We start from the raw sequence: 19557 nt of genomic DNA on the forward strand, positions 1-19557 counted from the left end.
GGCTGGTTAAGTTTGACCTGACCAAAAATAAACATAGTCAATGCCGGGCCATTTCCAGTGAAAGGCATTAAATATTGCCTTTCACTGGAAATGGCCCGGCATTGAATATCCAGATTCAGCCAGCCTCAGTGGTTAGCCGAGCTAACTCCTGTGGTCTGAATATCGGGCCCTTTCTGTTTAATTATTTGTCACCTTGAGTACCTAAGTACACAAATTTCCATTGCCAAACAAACAACCTGCAGCACCCGCCCCCAGGCTCCTACCTGATCCCTCAACACTGCTCCCATCAGCACATTTCCAAAACTGCCCCTTTATCACTCTTATCCCCAGTCACTGTAGCATAGAAACATAGAAACATGACGGCAGATAAGGGCCAAATGGCCCATCCAGTCTGCCCATCCTCAGTAACCACTAACTCCTCCTTTTCCTAGGGTTCCCATGTGCCTGTCCCATGCTTATTAAAATTCTGACACAGTCTTCATCTCCACGACCTCCACCGGAAGGCCATTCCATGCATCCACCGCCATTTCCGTGAAAGAGTATTTTCTTAGGTTCCTCCTAAGCCTATTTCCTCTTAACTTCATCCTATGCCCTCTCATTCCAGAGTTTTCCTTCATTTGAAAAAGGCTCTCCTTCCGTACATTAACGCCACTGAAGTATTTCAACATCTCTATCATATGCCTTCTCTCCCGGCGTATACATGTTGAGGTTTATAAGCCTGTCCTTATATGTTTTATGACGGAGACTGCTTACCAGTTTTGTAGCCGCACTCTGGACCAACTCCACCCTGTTTATATCTTTTCATAGGTGCAGTGTCCAGAATTGCACGCAGACCCCAAATGGGGCCTCACCAGAGACTTATACAAGGGCACTATAACCTCCTTTTTCCTGCAGGTCATCCCTCTCCTTATGCACCCAAGCATCCTTCTGGCTTTGACCGTCACCTTTTGTACCTGTTTGGCCACTGTGATCACTCTGTCCCAATGAAACATGGCAAAAAACAAAGACGAGCTCAGTGTTATTCTGTGTGACAAGAAGCCCATCAGGTTACCCTGAACTCAGACTGCACCTCTAGCATGAAGCAACACATGTCCAGTCATATCCATGCTAAGGATTCAAAATCAGCATTCCAAAATATGAACACAACAGCAACACTAAATATATAACGGGTGAGGCAAAAAAAAGTAACCCCCTAGAGTTTTTTGCTGTTTTCTCAGCAACTGCTTTGAATTTCAATGAGAAATTTTATGTATTTATTTAGTCATCATACTTACATATTACTATTAAACAACATTTAATTATCTTAAGCTATGTTGATGTTACTGACATTTTAGCTTTACTACCTAGCCATTTTTCTGTGTTAAAAATGTTGAAGCTAAAATACAGTAAAATAATGCCATTCAAACAATACAATTAACAATGCGTCAGAATTTCACAGTCGCTGTGAATGCTCAATGTGTCCACCCCAGCTTTAACACAGGCCTTCAGTCGCTTTGGGAAGTTCTTAACAGCAGGGGCAGACTGACAGTGATCTGGGCCCCCCGAGCAGAAGGAGTCATTTCCCCCCCTCCTGCCGCCGCACTCACCATTGTTTCCAGCACCCCCCTTCACACTACAGCCCCTGAGCCTACCTGAAGAGACCTGGTGGTCTAGTGGCCTCTTCGGGGGGCAGAAAAGAACCCTACTCTTTCCTGCCTGCCGTCCCAGCTCTACCCAGTGCTGCTGCTTCTTCTTTATGGCTGCTGAGACTTCCTACGGCAGTTTTGTGGGTCTTGGCAGTCTCGGCAGTCATTTTGAAGACACAGCAGTGCTGGACAGAGCTGCACAGCAGACAGGAAAGAGTGGGGTTCTTTTCTGCTTCTGAAAGACCACTAGACCACCTGGGTCCTTCAAATTAGGCCCAGGGAGGGCCCACTGAGGCTCGGGAGGCTGTAGTGTGCAGGGGTGGTAGAAGAGAGAGGCACTGCGCCCCCCAGACCTTCTGGGCCCTCGGGCACTGCCTGGTTTGCACATATAGTCAGTCCGCCCCTGCTTAACAGTTTTGTCAATTGATCCCTGTGGCAGGCTGTCTGGAGATCATCTGCAGCACTTCCTTGAGTTCCGAGATTGTGGCTTTGGGTGGAGCTTGTGATAGGCTTCCAACATTGCGTCCCAGACAAATGTCTACGTCACTGTAATGTCATTAACAGTAAGCTGGTATCCCATGTTTTGTTTTGGGTTTTATTCAAATAATGGTAGGTTTACAGTCAAGGCTTTTTTTGAGGGAGTACTTGGGGGTACTGAGTACCGGCACCTTTTCCATTATCTGCTAAAATTGACCCATGGTCCCCGAGTTTTAATGAAAGAGCTCAGGCTCTACACACCAATTCTGCCTTGTCATAGATTCTGTGACTGGTTGCAGGGGGCCTGGTTATTGTGGGGTGGGTCCCTCTGTGATTACCCCAGTCATGAAGGGTGGCCTCGCATTTGAGTACCGGCACCTTTTTTCCTAGAAAAAAATGCACTGCATTAAGTGCAAACATTTTTGAAAATCACAGGGTGGTCACATTAAAAAGTCTGTAACTTCACCGTGTTTAAAGACAATTTCATTCCACTCAGCACATAAACATAGATAGTAACAACAAATAAAGCTGTAAAATTTCAATTTGAAATTCCAAGCGGTTGCTGAGAAACAGCAAAAAAACTGTAGGAGGTTACTTTTTGTTTGCCTCACCCTGTAGATGTGCATCAACACTTCATTCAGGCAGCAGCCTTCTGCTTCTGTTTAGAGATTTTTGTATATTCAAAACATCTAAAATTATTGTTTTATTTCTATTCTTTTGCTGCTCAAAGAAGCCCTCAGCAATCGCAGTCTGTTTACAGATGATTGGTGTGAACACATAGCAATAGGAAGGGAGAAATTAAAAGAAAACCGACTCCTTGCTTTCTAACAGCAACATGTGACAATGACAAGAGAGAGAAAAAAAAGGCATTTTGTCTAGGAAAATGTGTCATCTGTGAAAAGCAGAACTAGAGGCAGATGGAGTCAGCTTTCCAAGTAGATAAAAGGGTTGGGCTATGCAGGCGCCTGGTCTTAAAATGGCCGCCCAGCGGTTACGGGAGAATCCAAAATGGTGCCAAGACACTAAACATCATACGCAGGCCTGTTCCCAGGGAAAGAAGAATGCAGGAGAATTGGGGGGAGGGGGAGGGGTGCCCTGGCATGTGCTCAATATGCAAATTGGAATTAATTGCATTTAAATATGCTAATTCAGCCCTGGAGTCAAGCTGTACTGGCTGTCTTTATTGTTGCCGCTGCTGCGGCTGCTGCGCCCCCCCCCCCCCAATAAAACCACACATACACAAAAAGGATTTTATAATGTATGTGGCTTAATTAATGCTCAATCTAATCATTCATGTAAAGAACCTGAGCTTAAAAAGGCAGCTAAAAAATGTTTAATATATACTTGGAATAATGAGTGTTAAGTACAGCATTTGTTAAACAATTACAGCCGCATAGCGCATTAAGGGGAGTCATCTCTTCCCTTTCCTTGCTATAGGTAGAGAAAGAAATTTGGCAGGCATGCATCTGTGGGATTTTAACTATAATGGAACCTGTAATTGGCATCATGACTCAGCGTACAGAGGGGTTTCATAAGCCCTTTCTGTGGACATGAGAAGTTATGCAAACGGTGCAAGTCGTCTGACCAAGGGTGAATTTATGTCCAAATGTATTGATTTTTGAGGAATATTCACACATTCTTGGATATGGGAGGGAAAGTCCCAAAACATCCTGAAATATTTTAATCAAAATAACATCAAACAGAGTGTCTCACTAAGTAGCACAGAGCTGATAGACCTTGATAAAGCCCCACCAACACATATTGCAGTAGTAAATGAAGGTTCTGTAGAAAAAGGCCTGAATAGCTCATCCAGTCTGTTGGGCAAGATGCTTAGACTAGAATTCTAACTGCCACTCTGTGCTGGTTATCTCAGTGCCCTCTGTCTAGGCACGTCACCAGATAAAGCAATGTCTGGTCCCTTCTGTGGCACACCCAGTCAGAGCTCAGCTCCTGCAATAACTATCTGTAGGCACAAAGTATATTCCATACTAATTACTACAGTCAGGGTTCCAGTCTAGCTCAGGTCAATGAGTGAAAGTGTTGACGTGTGACCCACTGAGCAAAAAGGTGCCAAAAGTGGAGTCAGAAATGAAGGCTATAAAAGTTTGGAGGGGTACATTTTAGCCACTTTCATTTTTGAAAGTTTTGTGTACTATAGGGACAAAATTCTATCCATAACTTCCTGTGGTTACAGAGATATAGATGTTTTAAGTTAACTATTTTTCAAGTGAGTTTTTCCAAAAAACATACTTTTTATTGATAAATGTTTCTCATTTTTTAAAGATATAATTAGTCCATATCTGAGGCTAAAATTTTGCAGGATTATACAGTTAATATTCCTCTACTTTGTGACATAAATAAGTCACATAACCCAATTTTTACACAGAAACACACACACACACACATATATATATATATATATATATTTTTTTTTTTTTTTTTTTTTTTTTTCCGGCAAAAATTTTAAAAAGGCATTTTTTGCAGGTGCGCTGAAAAATGATTCTGCGCGCGCCCAAAACACACATCTGCACTACTGCAGGCCATTTTTCAGCGCACCTTAGTAAAAGGACCCCTAAATTAGATATTTTTGAAACAAATATGTTTTTATTTGTTTATGAAAAATGGCATAACAGTTTATTCAGACTTTCTATACCGCCCATACTGACACGCCGAACACGACGGTATACAATCATAAATGAAAAGATACCTGAGTAAGTAAAGATGGTAAAAGCATTCCAAATATGAACTGCTTGATAGAGAAAAGACCTTGTACATCGAATAGATTTAAATGATGGAAAATGTAAAATAGAATTATCTTTTAATTTAGACGAACATCGAACTGAGTAATGAAAGATCAGACTAGACAGAAGCTCGGAAGCTGTACTGTCCCAAATCTTAAAAACAAAGCAAGCTAATTTAAACTCCACACGGGCTTTCAATGGCAGCCAATGAAAGGAACGCAAAAGAGGTGTAACAAGATCAGAACTTTTTTGTCTAAAGATTAATCTGACCACTGTGTTTTGGAGTAATTGGATCTTTTTCATTAAAATAGCAGAAATGCAATCATAAAGAGGATTGTAATAATCTAACTGAGACAAGATTAGTGCCTGCACCAATATAGCAAATTGATTCATAACCCGAGAGTCAAAAATCAGACATGAGTCCACTATTGAACTCATTTTCAAAGCACTTAGACTTACAAAATTCCATAGGTTACTCTCAGCCTTATTTTTGAAAGTGATAGGCGCCCAGATTTCGACCCAAATCGGGAAATAGGTGACCATCTCGCAAAGGCGCCCAAATCGGTATAATCGAAAGCCAATTTTGGGCGTCTTCAACTGCAATCTGTCGCGGAAATGGGCAAAGTTGACGGGGGCATGTCGGAGGTGTGGTGACGGCGGGACTGGGGCGTGTTTAACGACCGAGGTGAGATGGGTGCCTTTGGCCGATAATCGAAAAAAGAAAGGCGTTTTTAGCGTGAATTTGGGTCATTTTTCTTGGACCCTTTTTTTTCACGAACAAGTCCCAAAAAAGTGCCCTAAATGACCACATGACCACCAGAGGGAATCGGGGATGATCACCCCTGACTCCCCCAGTGGTCACTAACCCCCACCCAGCATAAAAAAAAACTTTAACAACATTTTTTGCCAGCCTCAAATGGCATACCCAGCTCCATCACAGCAGTATGCAGGTCCCTGGAGCAGTTGTTAGTGGGTGCAGTGGACTTCACCCACGTGGACCCAGGCCCATCCCCCCCTACCTATTACACTTGTGGTGGTAAATGGGAGCCCTCCAAACCGCCCCCAAAACCCACTGTACCCACATGTAGGTGCCCCCCTTCAGCCATAAGGGCTATGGTAATGGTGTAGAGTTGTGGGCAGTGGGTTTGGGGGGGGGGATTTGAGGGGCTCAGCACCCAAGGGATGGGAGCTATGGACTTGGGAGGTATTTAATTTTTTTTATTGTTACAAGTGCCCCCTAGGGTGCCCGGTTGGTGTCCTGGCATGTGAGGGGGACCAGTGCACTACGAATCCTGGCCCCTCCCTCGACCCAATGTCTTGGATTTGTTCGTTTTTGAGCTGGGCGCCTTCGGTTTCCATTATCGCTGAAAAACGAAACCGCCCAGCTCAAATCCGCACAAATCCGATGCATTTGCCGGGCACAAACCGTATTATCAAAAAAAAAGATGGGCGCCCATTTTTTTCGAAAATACGGTCTGGCCCACCCCTTCACGTACCCGTTCTCAGACATAGACACCCATGGAGATGGGCGTTCACGTTCGATTATGCCCCTCTATAGAACTTTGTAAGTCTAAGGGGTCCTGTTAGAAGCTGTGGCAAAAGGGGGCCTGCGCTGGCATCTGCACATGTTTTTGATGTGCGCTGAGGCCCCCTTTTACTGCAGTGGGAAAAAGGCAGGTTTCGCTTTTCTTAAAGAAATGGCTGTACGGCAAGTGAACCACTTGCCGTGCGGCCATTTCAGGAGGAGGGAGCACTTACTGCCACCCATTGAGGTGGCAGTAAGGGCTCCCGGGCTAACCCGGCAGTAACCGGTCAGCAAGCAGCACCAGAAATGGCACATGTTGGGGGAGGGAACTACCGCTGGGCTGCTATGGTAGCCCGGCGGTACTTCCCTTCTAGCGAGCAGTAAGCCGTTACCCAGCCATAATGTTTTAGTTTTGGCAGTATTCAATTTTAGCATATAGATATGGCCTAATATTCTACCTTCCTGATACAGTTAAGGATATTAGCAAAAGATTCATCTACAGACGAATTGGCTGTCAGCAAGATAAAATTATCATCCACATAGGAAAGAATCAATTCACCTTCTCCTGCCATAATACCGCCTAGTGACAGCATGAAAGTGTTAAATAGTACAGGTGATTAAGGGGATCCTTGGGGGAACCCCATACAGGTCTCCATGACCAAAAAAAAACACCTTACTTTTTAACCATATAAGATCTTTCTTCCGATACCCAAAATTGTTCTAGATATATCTAGATTACTCAATCCCTCTACTAAAAGACTGTGATCAACCATATCAAAAGCTGCCAACAAGTCAAACTGGAGGAGAAAAGCAGAGCCACGTTGGCTAATAATTTATTTGCTTTAGAAACTAATATAATCAAGAGAGACTCTGTAGAGGCTACGAAAAACAAATCACGATGGAAGTAGAATAGAAACTTTTTCCAGATACCTTGCGGTCCTTTTACAGAGCGGCGGTAAGCCCAATGCAAGCTTACCGCTTGCTCTTTCGGGACTACCGCTGGCCCAACGTGGCTGCCGGCGGTAGTCCTGCCCCGAGCGTACATCATTTCTGGGGGAAAAAGAAAACCTCCGGAAATGGCTTGCGTGGCGATAACCTGTTGGTAATCGGGCATCGCGGTTACCACTGTGTTAGCACGGGAGCCCTTATTGCCACCTCAGTGGATGGTGGTAAGGGCTCCCCATCACATGGCCATATGGTAATAGTTCTCTTCCGCATGGCAACGTGTGCCTAGGGTCCTTGTACCCACTGTGGTAAAAAGGGCCCTGGTGCATGGGAAAAACAGCCCTCGCTGCTAGCACGGGCCCTTTTTCCTGCAGCTTGGTAAAAGGACACTTTTGTTAGTTGTTGATTCACATTAGACTCTACTAGTTTAGTAAACAGCAGTATATTACCTATAGGTCTATAATTTAGGTACGCAAGTATTTCCCTGTTCCTGGAAGCTGTGTAATTTCTGGGCTTCTGAAGTCTGGTTCTTGACATGCTGTTAATGGGCCGATGCTCAGAACGTAACGCCAGTGCTAGAGCCAATTAGCACTGGCCTTGCGCCAATGTTAATCTGTGCAGAATGTTCCAAGATCTCTAGTGCGGGAAACAAAGGGCCCCTTTTATCGAGCTGAGGTAAAAGGGGGCCTGCGCTGGCATCAGTGTGTGTTTTTGACGCGTGTTTACCACAGTGGGTAAAAGATAGATCTTTCTTTTTTTTTTCAGGAAATGGCCATGCAGCAAGTGAAGCACTTGCCACACAGCCATTTCAGGGGGAAACCCTTACCGCCACCCATTGAGGTGGCAGTAAGGGCTCTCACGCTAACCCAGCGGTAACTAGGCAGTGTGCGGCACTGCCCAATTACCGCCTGGTGCACATCGGTGCTACAATAACGTCATTGCTCAAATATCAGCACATAGGACTATGAATTCACCAGTATTTATTCTGGGTAAGAATTACTCTTACACTTTTTTACACTGGGGTTTGAATTTGAGAAACATCTTATATTTATGCAGATGATATTTCAGTTCTAATTCCTATTAGTAGTTGGTCTGAATTGGAGATATCGAATGTACAATCAAGATTGAATCTGATAGAAGTCTGGATGTCAAATCATAGACTGAATTTAAATTCAGATAAAACAAAATTAATTGGATATTCATTTGAATTTAATACCTTCAACAATAACTGTGGACCAGAAAAATTATGAATTGTCGTCTTGTATTGAGTAAAATGTTGTGGTAGCCATGTTAGTCCACTTTTAAAGGTAATAAATAGAAATAAATCAAAATAGAGAAAAGAAAATAAGATGATACCTTGTTTATTGGACTAACTTAATACATCTTTTGATTAGCTTTCAAAGCAGGGGCGTATCTGCATGGGGCCACGGGGGCCTGGGCCCCCGCAGATTTTGCCCTGGACCCCCTTCCCGCCGTCAACCCTACCCCCCCCCCTCGAGGTCCGCTTCCTCCTGCCACTGCCTTTAAAAATATTCCTTCAGCTGGCGGGAAACCCCAACCCCCGCCAGCCGAGCCGAGGTCTTTTAAGTTCTTCTTCGTCCTCCGTGCTGTTCAAAGCTGCTGAATCCAGTTTCGGAGTCTGACGTCGCTGCACGTTGTACGTGCAGGACGTGAGACTCACAAAAACAGAGCCTGTGAGTCTCACGTCCTGCACGTACAACGTGCAGCGACGTCAGACTCCAAAATGGATTCAGCAGCTTTGAACAGCACGGAGGATGAAGAAGAAAGACCTTGGCTCGGCTGGTGGGGGTTGGGGTCCCCCGCCAGCTGAAGGAATATTTTTAAAGGCAGCGGCAGGAGGAAGCAGACCTCGGCTGGCGGGGGTTGGGGTCCCCCGCCAGCAAAGGTAGGTGACGGCGGCAGGGGGGTCGGCAGCGGTGGCCGGGGGTGGCGGCGGCAGGGGGGGCTATAATGTGCCCCCTCACTCTGGCTCTGGCCCCCCCTACCACCGAAGTTCAGATATGCCTCTGTTTCAAAGGTAACCCTTCTTCTTCAGATTGTCTTGTATTAAAGTTTTAGGGATCCATTTAGACAATACATTAACATTAGAGACCCAAATAAATTGTTTAATTAGGAAAACATTTTAACTCTTTAGGAAATTAAGACAAATACGTAAATACTTTTGGGAGGACCAGTTTAAAACAAGGGTGCAGTCAATCATTTTTGAGTCAACTGGACTATTGTTGGGATGCTCAAAACAACTTTTTAAAAGGCTCCAAACTATTCAAAACACAACACTTTGTTTAATTTCCTCATTGAAGAAATTTAACAATTTGTCTCAATACTATATTAAGTTGCACTGTCTACCAACTGATACCAGAATTTTGTTTAAATTGTCGTGTTTTCTTTATAAGACTGGTCCCATCTTATTTTCATGGACATTTTAAGTTAGCAATAAATAATAGGGACTCTAGGAAGGGGTATGATAACCTTTTTTTCTTTCCCCTCCCCTAAAGGTATAAAAAGGCTGAATATCTTTCAATATTTGTTATCCTTTCAAGCAGCTAGGTTCGGAAAAGAAATTTCAAATATAATCAGGTTATCTAGCTCTTACATAGAATTCAGATGTCATATTAAAACATTTTTATGTAGGAAATATGTACTGAATTCAGTATAGTGTTAAATTAGAGAGTTGAGGATTGGGATATACCTTTTATTCTCTAATTACTTTAATGTTAAGTGGAACGTGAGGTAGGAAATATTATTTTTTAATAGGTTTTATTATTGTAATTCCTGGGTATTGACCAGTATCTTATTTTGTAAACCTCTCTGAACTGGAAGGCTAGTGTGGGTAATAAGGTTTTTGTTATTATTATTATTATTTTGGTTCCCAAAGGATTTTTTTAATCTAGCTGTTTTCTTCTACTTATTGGGCTTCCAGTTCAGTCCAACTAATCAAGCTCTAATGCCATGAACTTTCTTTCACAGCCATCAGGGATGGGGGGTGGAGGCCTATTCTATGTTTTATATCCCCTCAAAACTCACTTAATCTAGTGGTTACAGTGAAAATTATTGGCATATATATATATATAGAGAGAGAGAGAGAAATATGGGACGTTCCCACCCCTGCCCCACTCCTGACTGAACTGCAAGCCCAAGGAGTAGGAGGAAATGGCCAGATTAAAAAAAAAATTAATCCTTTGGGGTGTCGAAGTTGAAGCATTGTTCAGGTATATAATGTATACTTTCATTTGTGACTAACATGTTTTGTTTATTGTATTTCAATCAAAATATTTGAACATAAATCAACAAGAAATCCTTTGGGGCCAAAATTACTACTCAGAATGAATATGGGTGCATTTAGGGGTCCTTTTATTAAGCTGCATGATGCCCGATTACCGCCGGGTTACCTCTGCATGAGGAAAAAAATGTCAAATTTCCTGAGTGCCAGAAATGGCGTGCACTTGACCCAGAACTATTGCTGGCAGCTGCGTCAGTCCAGCAGTAGTTCAGATTTAGCTTGCGGTAAGCCCACGGTACTGTGTTGAGTCTACGAATAAAGTGGTACTTTATACATCAGTATCCTGTCTTCCTGGAGTCATTGGTCCACTTCCCACTTCCTTTTAACAAATGCTTTAAGACCCGACATGGCACACCCTGCACATGCTCAGTTCAGACACATGAATTGAGCATTCACGGGGAGTGCTAGTGTCAGTAGCTGGAAGCACACCGCTGACTTCCTCACTACTGAAGCAACATGGGGAGAGGGGCTTGGGCAGGGGACCTCTGTGGCAAAGGGGGAGGGATGAAGAGCAGAGGAGAAATGTGTGCCCCCAAGTTCACTCCTCTCCTCCCCCCCCAAAAAAAAAAATAGACTGCAGGCTACACTACTGCTGCGCATTACTGCAACTGGACCCATTTTAGGGTTCTGAGGCAATTAGCAAAGCCATTCCCTTGGATAAAGCAATGCTTTACTCACAAAAATGAGATTTGGAAAAATTATTTGCCCAACTTGTGGGTAAAAGCATGGATCTAGGTCCACACCCATTCCTAGGGCTAGGGTTTGAAACTGTGCACCTACTTTTGAATTTTCAGAATGTTTTACCCACACGGATTAGCAGGGGTGCCAGGGTGAATGGGTGTGGGTACATCCCCACTAGACAATTTTCATGGGGAAAGCGCACACAGATACCTTTAGTCAGGGCTTAATTTATAGACAAAAAATTAGGTGGAACTATGGAGATGGGGAGGGGCTGGCTAGGTAAAGGCGTGGAATTCTATAGAATTCCATGGTCCACAAGAGAAGAGAGACTGCATTAGGGAATAGAGAATCGGGGCAGGAGAGGAGGAGCTGCATTAGGGAGTAGAGAATCAGAGCAGGAGAGAAGGAGCTGCATTATGGAGTAGAGAATCGGGGCAGGAGAGGAGGAGCTGCATTAGGGAGTAGAGAATCAGAGCAGGAGAGAAGGAGCTGCATTAGGGAGTAGAGAATCAGGGCAGAAGAGGAGGAGCTGCATTATGGAGTAGAGAATCAGGGCAGAAGAGATGGAGCTACATTAGGGAGTCAAGTATCAGGGCAGGAGAGGAAGAGCTGCATTGGGGAGCAGAGGAACTGTTCTTGCTCTGCTCCAGGTTTTACCCTCCCCTCCTCTTCCCTGTACAGTGGCTGAAAGGGAGGGGCCAAAGCAGAGAAATACCTGTGCTTCTCTAGATTCTTAAAAGAAATGGATGAACTGCGTTCCAGACCATCCCCCCTCAAATTAAACCCTGAAAACAAGCACAAAGCTGCAGATAAAAAGTACCCACAGACCTCTCATCAACATGGGCAGCTGTAAATTACCCCTCATGTTTCTATATAAATATATATGTAATCCACATACCCCACTGACCCAACATAAAAAACCTGGATTCCTGCCCGTGGCTTAGGAAGGGGGAGCGGTGGGGCGGTCCGGCCCGGGTGCACACCGCTGGGGGGGTGTCGGCTCCGTTGGTTCCTTGCTCCCTCTGCCCCGGACCAGGTTACTTCCTGTTCCAGGGCAGAGAGAGCAAGGAACCAATGGAGCTGATGCAGCTCCCAGCGACGTGGACTCGGGGGCGGATCGGCCCTCCAGCCTGCCCCTCGCTTCTTTGCTTCTTCATCAATTAAGAATGCGCTCTGGGGGGGGAGGGTGCACTTCGGAGGGTTGGGGCGCCGAGGGGGGCGCCATGCTGCACCCGGGAGGGGTGCGTAGCGGCGACCCACCCCGGGTGTCACCCGCCCTTGCTACGGCACTGATTCCTGCGACATAACATAACCAAAGACCGTAATGGACATATCCTAACTCTTCCTCTCCCTCTCTAAGTTCCCGCAATGTATTTACCATTCATGAACCTCATTCTACCACTTTATCACCTTATATTTGTTCATACCTTGTATTTGTTCATACCGGAACTGGCTAACGCCATTACAGTACTATGTAAGCCACATTGAGCCTGCAAAAAGGTGGGAAAATGTGGGATACAAATGTAGCAAATAAACAAGTATGTATTTTGGGGAAGTTTTGATGTGGTATACATGCATTTGGTAAGAAAACAGTCACAGTACTTCCACACATGCAGTTTTTCATACCCTGGCTAAGGAATGAGGTTCATTACTGTCATGATATGCACCAGAGTTGCCATCATTTCAAAATGACTGTGGGTATCAAACACAATACAGTCTACACCTCCCTGGACACAGGAGCTTGCTGAATACTGGGGTGCTCAGCACCCACTGCACCCAGAGAGCTGGCTTCAAGGGTATGAACAAAACTAACCCACTGGATTTATTACTCTCAAGAGACACCATATGAAAATGCCTCTAGCTACCATACAAACACCTTCTGAAAATCCTAGGGCGGCAGTAGATTTCATCCCTACTGATTTGAAAGGGTAGGGAGGTGGGGACAAGAGGACAGCCCTCCATCCTTCATTAAATGGCATGACGTGCAATCAAGCAAGCTCCAGGTGCCAGCCACAATTGCTACACGCTGCCACTGCCCGTGCCTCACTCCCAGCCGCTCTTTGTTTAGGAAAAAAAAATCACAGGCATCTCCCCTCATCTGCCCAGAGTCTGCACAGCCGTCTCAGACACTCCAAGCCATAAATCAAGGGCTTATTTGCATATTTAAAGCGTTGGTGTGGGGGGGGGATCTGCTTAAGATGCACCAGACAAAAATTAGTCACTACAAGCAGAATCAAATGTGTATTCATGGCAGAGAAGGGGCAATATGTGGTGAGTAGGGGGAGAACGATGTGGGTATATCCATGTACAAGAGAAAGGGATTGAGGTCTAGTTTTATCATTATTAACCATACATGCATAGTATAGTAATGCAAGAATTCTACGCAGGGCTTGGGCAAACATGGAGAAAACACCCCCTTCCCCTCAGAAAGCAAAAGTAACACCATAAATGACACCATATTAATTGGTCCATCCAGGCTTCCCAGCTGTCTTCCATGTCTATTCTTTACCACTGTGAGTAGAGGAGAAAATTCTCGTATTTGCATCAAAAGCCCCCCACCCCTACCCCTACCTCTTGTGGGGGGGGGGGGGTTCACACAGCCTCTTAACCCTGTTCCTACTGCTTGTCCTAAAGCAAGACTGAATTAAAACGAGAATAAATGAGGGCCCATCAACCAATGTAGGGCTCAAACCCACAACCTTACTGGCTGAACTTGCCAGAGAAACAATTTAAAGATCTCAGGTTAACCTGCTTCCCATTCTAAATGCAAACCATAACCTCTCATTCAGAAAAAAAAAAGAACACACAGTTCATTGCACAAGCAGGAAAGAAATGAGGGGGAAAGGGAAGGAAACCAAATAAACAAATGTGATCCCTGCTTATTTTAAACCAGGATTGCCGAAGTAATGGTACAGAATAGATCCATCCATAGAGGCTTCTGCTTTCTGTCTTGTGACCAACTGGGAAACATAACCTGACTAAAACATTTTTTAGGGGTCCTTTTACCAAACTTACCACAGCTTACTGCGTGACACGCTCATGTTCTGGGTTAGCGCACGCACACTATGTGCTAAAAATGTATTTTTACTGTGGGGGTTTATCTGGGTGGGGGGGCAAAGAGTGGACGTGCCTGTGGTAATCAGTTTGTGCAGCTACATTGCCGCGCGGTAACTGATTAGCTCCTGAGTTCCTACCGCCTACAAAAGAGGTGGCGGTAAGGGCTCACCTACTAATATTTTTTTTAAATGGCCACGCGCTACTGGTAATCTTAGCGTGTGGTCGTTAATAGAAAAATGTTTTAAAATTGGCCATTTTACTGCTGCTCTAAAAATGGCTTTAGCGCGCAGGAAAGACCCATGTAATGGTGCACTAAGGGCTCCTTTTACTAAGTGGTGGTAAACCCAACGTGAGCTTACCGCTCGCTATACAGGAAGTACCGCCGGGCTACCGCAGCAGCCCGGTGGTACTTCCCACCCCTAGCACCCCGTCATTTCCGGCGCTACAAAAATGTATTTATTTTTGTAGCACTGGAGTGTACCTGGCATTAATCGGGCAGTGCCGCACGCTGCCCAGTTACCGCCGTATTAATACGGGAGCCCTTACTGCCACCTCAATGGGTAGCAGTAAGGGCTCCCCCCCCCCCCCCGAAATGGCCGCGTGGCAAGTGTTTTACTTGCCGCCTGGCCATTTCCTGTAGGAAGGCAAGACTTCCCTTTTACCAGCTGCAGTAAAAGGGGGCCTCAGCATGCGTGTAAAACATGCGCCAGCCCCCTTTTGCCGCAGCTTGGTAAAAGGAGCCCTAAGACCACTTTTTAACACTGCTTTGTAAAAGGGCCCCTTAATGTTTTATTGCTGATGGCTTTGGGAGTCTGATGTAGGGTGGGCAAGGGGGCAGGAGGAAGGTGTACACATTAACGCTGTCTAAATACAGCCAGTTTTTATGAATGCAGCTGCTGTGACATAAAGGTCCACTTTAGATGCTTGGACTAAGAGCCCTCTTTCACCAATAGGAAAGAAAACAATAAAAGGGGGAGGGGAGATGAAAATCTTAATTCAAAGATTATTATAATCACAGGTTTGCTTCTATCTCTTTTAAAGAAAACTTATTCCACCATCCAGTGATCTCAGGAGGGAAAATTCTGCATTCCTATACTTTTGGCAGGGCCACCAAGAGGGGGTGGGGGACAATGCCATCCAGCCCCCTATAAATGGGCTCCAAAATGTAACCCTTTAACAAGTATCCCTTTAAGCGGGTTATATCTGTAGGAGGATGTGTGTCCTGGTTTGGTTCACTTTGAAAGCGTGTTTCCTTCCCTGGGAAGGAAATTCTGCAAGTGAGCTGAACCACATTTTTTAATACCTGTTCTCTCACTTTCGTCCTACTGCATTCATGGAATTGTAGCACATTTTCTAAGGGATGAAAAATTGAGGGAGGGGGCTGAACTGCAAATCCTTGCATGGCACAAAAGCAGAACACATCAGTTTGTTTTGTTGGCCTGGAGTAAAGTGGCAGCCCTATGTGGTATTAGCTACTGACTGATCCAGCATCTGACTGAAGGCAAACTCCATAGAAGACTCCCACCTATCTACATTAAAAAGAAAATCTTACATCTATCAGAACTAAGCAGTCAGCCATTCCCTACCTCACTTTCTGTTTTCACCTCCTGCCCTGCTGGAAACAAAAGAAAGAAAAAGAGAAATGTTATTATTATACTCCACTTTGGACAATCTGTGAAATATAAGTAGTTTTACGTTTATTTAATGTAGAACATTTCTGTACCACACATCCGAAGGTCCTATGAGGCTTACATATAAATAAAAATCATTTTGACACACAAAAGACTGCAAAACAAACATATTCGTACAAAAGAATCCACATAAACACACTCCACAATAATCACACCACAGCCACAATTCAATGGAAATTATCAGGATCAAATAAATAAAGCCTTAACCTGTTTGCAAGATTACAGCAAGTCTGGCATTGACCTTAAATCATCTGATAAAGTATTCCTGGTAATCTGTTTACCTGCCTGCTCTGCAGACTCAGATGACTTAAACAAATGGATCGAGTAGAACTATACAATAAGGATTTCAAAACCAAAATTAAAATAAGACAACCCATGCAACGAGTTAAATACAGTCTGTATAACCTTAAACCAAATCCGGTACTTTATGGATAGCAAATGTAGCTCAAAGACACAGACTAATATGAATAAGCCTATTCTTATTCAAAATTCTCCATACAACTACATTTTGAAACATTTGAGGAGCCTTCAAAAATCAATTCTAGTAAACCCATTGAGAAAATAGATTGAAAAAATAAACAGTAAAAATGAAGGGACCCTTTTACTAAGCCGTGCTGAAAAATGGCCGGTGTTATTTGTAACACGCGGGTTTACCATGCACTGCAGCCACTTTTAGCATGGTGGTAAAATGGCTGCATTTGTATTTTGTCCCGTAATGGCCACATGCTAAGGGGCCCTTTTACTAAGCCGTATAAGTGTCTACGCATGCCCAAGGCACATCAATTTGGAGTTACCGCATGGCTACCATGTGGCCCTTGCAGTAATTTCATTTTTGATGCACATCCACTACGCTCGCTGGAAAATAATTTTTTATTTTGTGGCGTGCGTCAGAAACCGGGTGCTAATCGTCATCCTACGCGCATAGACGATTACCGCACAGTTAACATGCGAGACCTTACCACTAAGTCAATGGCTGGCTGTAAGGTCTCAGACCCAAAATGGGCATGCGCCAATTTTTATTTTGCCGCTCGGCCATTTTCAGCAAAAATGTTAAAAAGGCGTGTGCCCAAAACACGCGCCTACACTAGCGCAGCCCATTTTTTGGTGTAACTTAGTAAAAGGGCCCCTCGTTTCCCAATTAGCGTGTGGCCGTTACCATGGGAGCCCTTACTAAGGGGTAAGGGCTGCGCTAATTGGGAAATGCACGGCAAAGTATCCATGCTACCCAATTAGCGTAGGGCACAGCTGCTCGCCACCCTTAGACACACTTCCTGCACTAAAAATTAAAAAGCATATTGTAACATGGGATTAGCTTGTGCTGATCGGCACACTACTGAGGGACGCTTCAGCATGTCCTGCAGCAGTGATTTTTGGTGCATGGTAGGTACGTTCTAGTACCTACCATGGCTTAGTATAAGGGCCCCAAAATGATCTAAGAAAGAGTGCTACCACCCAAGATACACATCATAAAGAATGCAGGTCTTTATCAGAATTGGTAGCCAAAATTCCAATGTGATACCCAGATATGTCACTTCTGATTTAACAGAAATAAATAGCAGTTGAAAGGCCACACTTTCTAGCAGAAATGAACATTAGTGCAAGTGCTTTAGGGCTTTTTTGCTTTCTTCCCTACCTGCATGTCTGTAAGAATATAGACATGGGAAGAAAAAACAAAAGAAATCAGGAAAGGGAAAGGAAAAAATTTTAAACAAATGCTTTCCCAAATCTTCGTATGCTGTTTAGGGGATGGGATTTGATATACCACCTTTCTGGGGTTACAATCAAAGCGGTTTACATATTATATATCTATTTTGTACCTGGGGCAAAGGAGGTTTAAGGGGTCCTTTTACAAAGGCACACTGAAAACTGGCTTGCGGTAGTGTAGGTGCAGGTTTTCGGTGCGCCTGCAAAAATGCCACTTTTTTTTCCAAAAATGGAAGTGCGGCAAAATCAAAATTGCTGCGCGTACATTTTGGGTCAGCCCCTCCCGATACCCCCTTTCCCACTGTTTTACACTTCCTAAAAATACATAAATATTCATCTATATGATTTGCAAATTCACTTTTTTGGTACGTACTATGCCTGGAAATCAGTTCACTTTTCATGGGCTTAAAAAGTGCCTTTGTCTGTGTAACAAAAACAAACGTGTTTAGTGCTTTTGGCTTGGGGAAATGATAATGTGGAAGGCCGAAAAGCTTTGCTTCCACTTTAATGTTGGTTAACTATGATATCAAATTTCTGGTGTTTAATTTTAGCCCCTTTTCCTAGGACAGTCCCGGCTGCCCCTCGGGGTCCCTGCCTTTATTCCAAACAGGAGCACAGGCGGGCATGTCTATTCCATAAATATTGCAGCTTGACTTGTCTGGGTTTTGAACAGCGTGGGTGTAACCGTGGGAACAGAGCAGCACAGCGAGCCATCAGGCAGCAGTCGGGGCAGCCCAGGCCCAGCTGCTGTGAATGCCTGCGCAGCGGATGAAAGGAGGAGTCAAGGTCAAAGTTGACGCTCATGCATTATTCAGCAGGGGTCAGGGGAGCCTTAACTTTTGTTCACAAACTAATAAATTAAAACTCTGTTCTGTGCCAGCAAGCTTATTTAGCTAGAGATTTTAACACAAGAAGAAAATGTTCCGATAACCAGGACTTAAATTGGGCTGCAAACCATATCGAGGCATTTTACTACGTGGAACACCTGGTTCCTGCCTTGATCCATCTGCCCATCTCCCTCCACCCTGATCCCCAGTCCTCTTTCTCATTCCTAACCCAAATGATATTGGCACTTTTGCTGGCACTCTGTTCTCTGTATCTCTCCGTGCTTGTATTTTCTATTCACTTGGGTGGCTGTTCCCTCTCACTCATCTCTTCATACAGTGTGTTTGTTCAGCCAGGCTCTGGAAAATAAAGTCAGATTTTGATGCAGCACTGTCTAGGCGGCGTTAGCCTAGTCCTTGCCCAGGATGCCCTCCACAAGTCCCCCCCATCCCATTTCCAGCACCAGGAGATAATGGTGTGTGGCATTTGTTCTGGGTCTAGAGGAGGTAGGAGGTGCATTTGTAAAGCCAGCTGTCAGCCCATCTTGCTGTCTTGAGTTAGAAAAAAATCAACTGTGTTTGTGTAGTTTAATGATTTTAACTTGTTCGATTTTAGACAGGTCGTAGAAATAGAAATTAAGACATGAAAGTCAGTGTGTCTCAAGTTTCACCAGTATTTTAGAACAGAATCTTCCTAACGTTGATCTTTTAGCACACAGATATTTAGTCCCCTTCTGAATTGGGGAATAAATGGCTATGAACTTGCTACGCCCTTATCCCATCCAAAACATGCCCAGATTAAACCTCCATGCTAGTTGCATGTGCTTGGATTTAAGACGTGTATACCCCGGCTTTATAACATGGGACTTAGTTAAACATTTAAGTGCCAGTTACTGCAACCATCAAAAGTGAATAGGACTTATAAAATGAGGGCCATAATGTTTTGTTTTGTTGCCATGTATTTTTGAATTTTGAATGTTTTATGC

General features: G+C 44.2%; 1 protein-coding gene across 2 annotated transcripts in view; it reads left to right on the forward strand.

Moving 5' to 3' along the window:
• The window catches only part of LOC115480561 (retinal homeobox protein Rx1-like), a 118289-nt gene that overhangs the window by 64923 nt on the left and 33809 nt on the right, over positions 1-19557 (forward strand). The window lies entirely within an intron of this gene.

The sequence above is a fragment of the Microcaecilia unicolor genome, chromosome 11 (genome assembly GCF_901765095.1).
Source record: "Microcaecilia unicolor chromosome 11, aMicUni1.1, whole genome shotgun sequence".
Classification (NCBI taxonomy): Eukaryota; Metazoa; Chordata; class Amphibia; order Gymnophiona; family Siphonopidae; genus Microcaecilia; species Microcaecilia unicolor.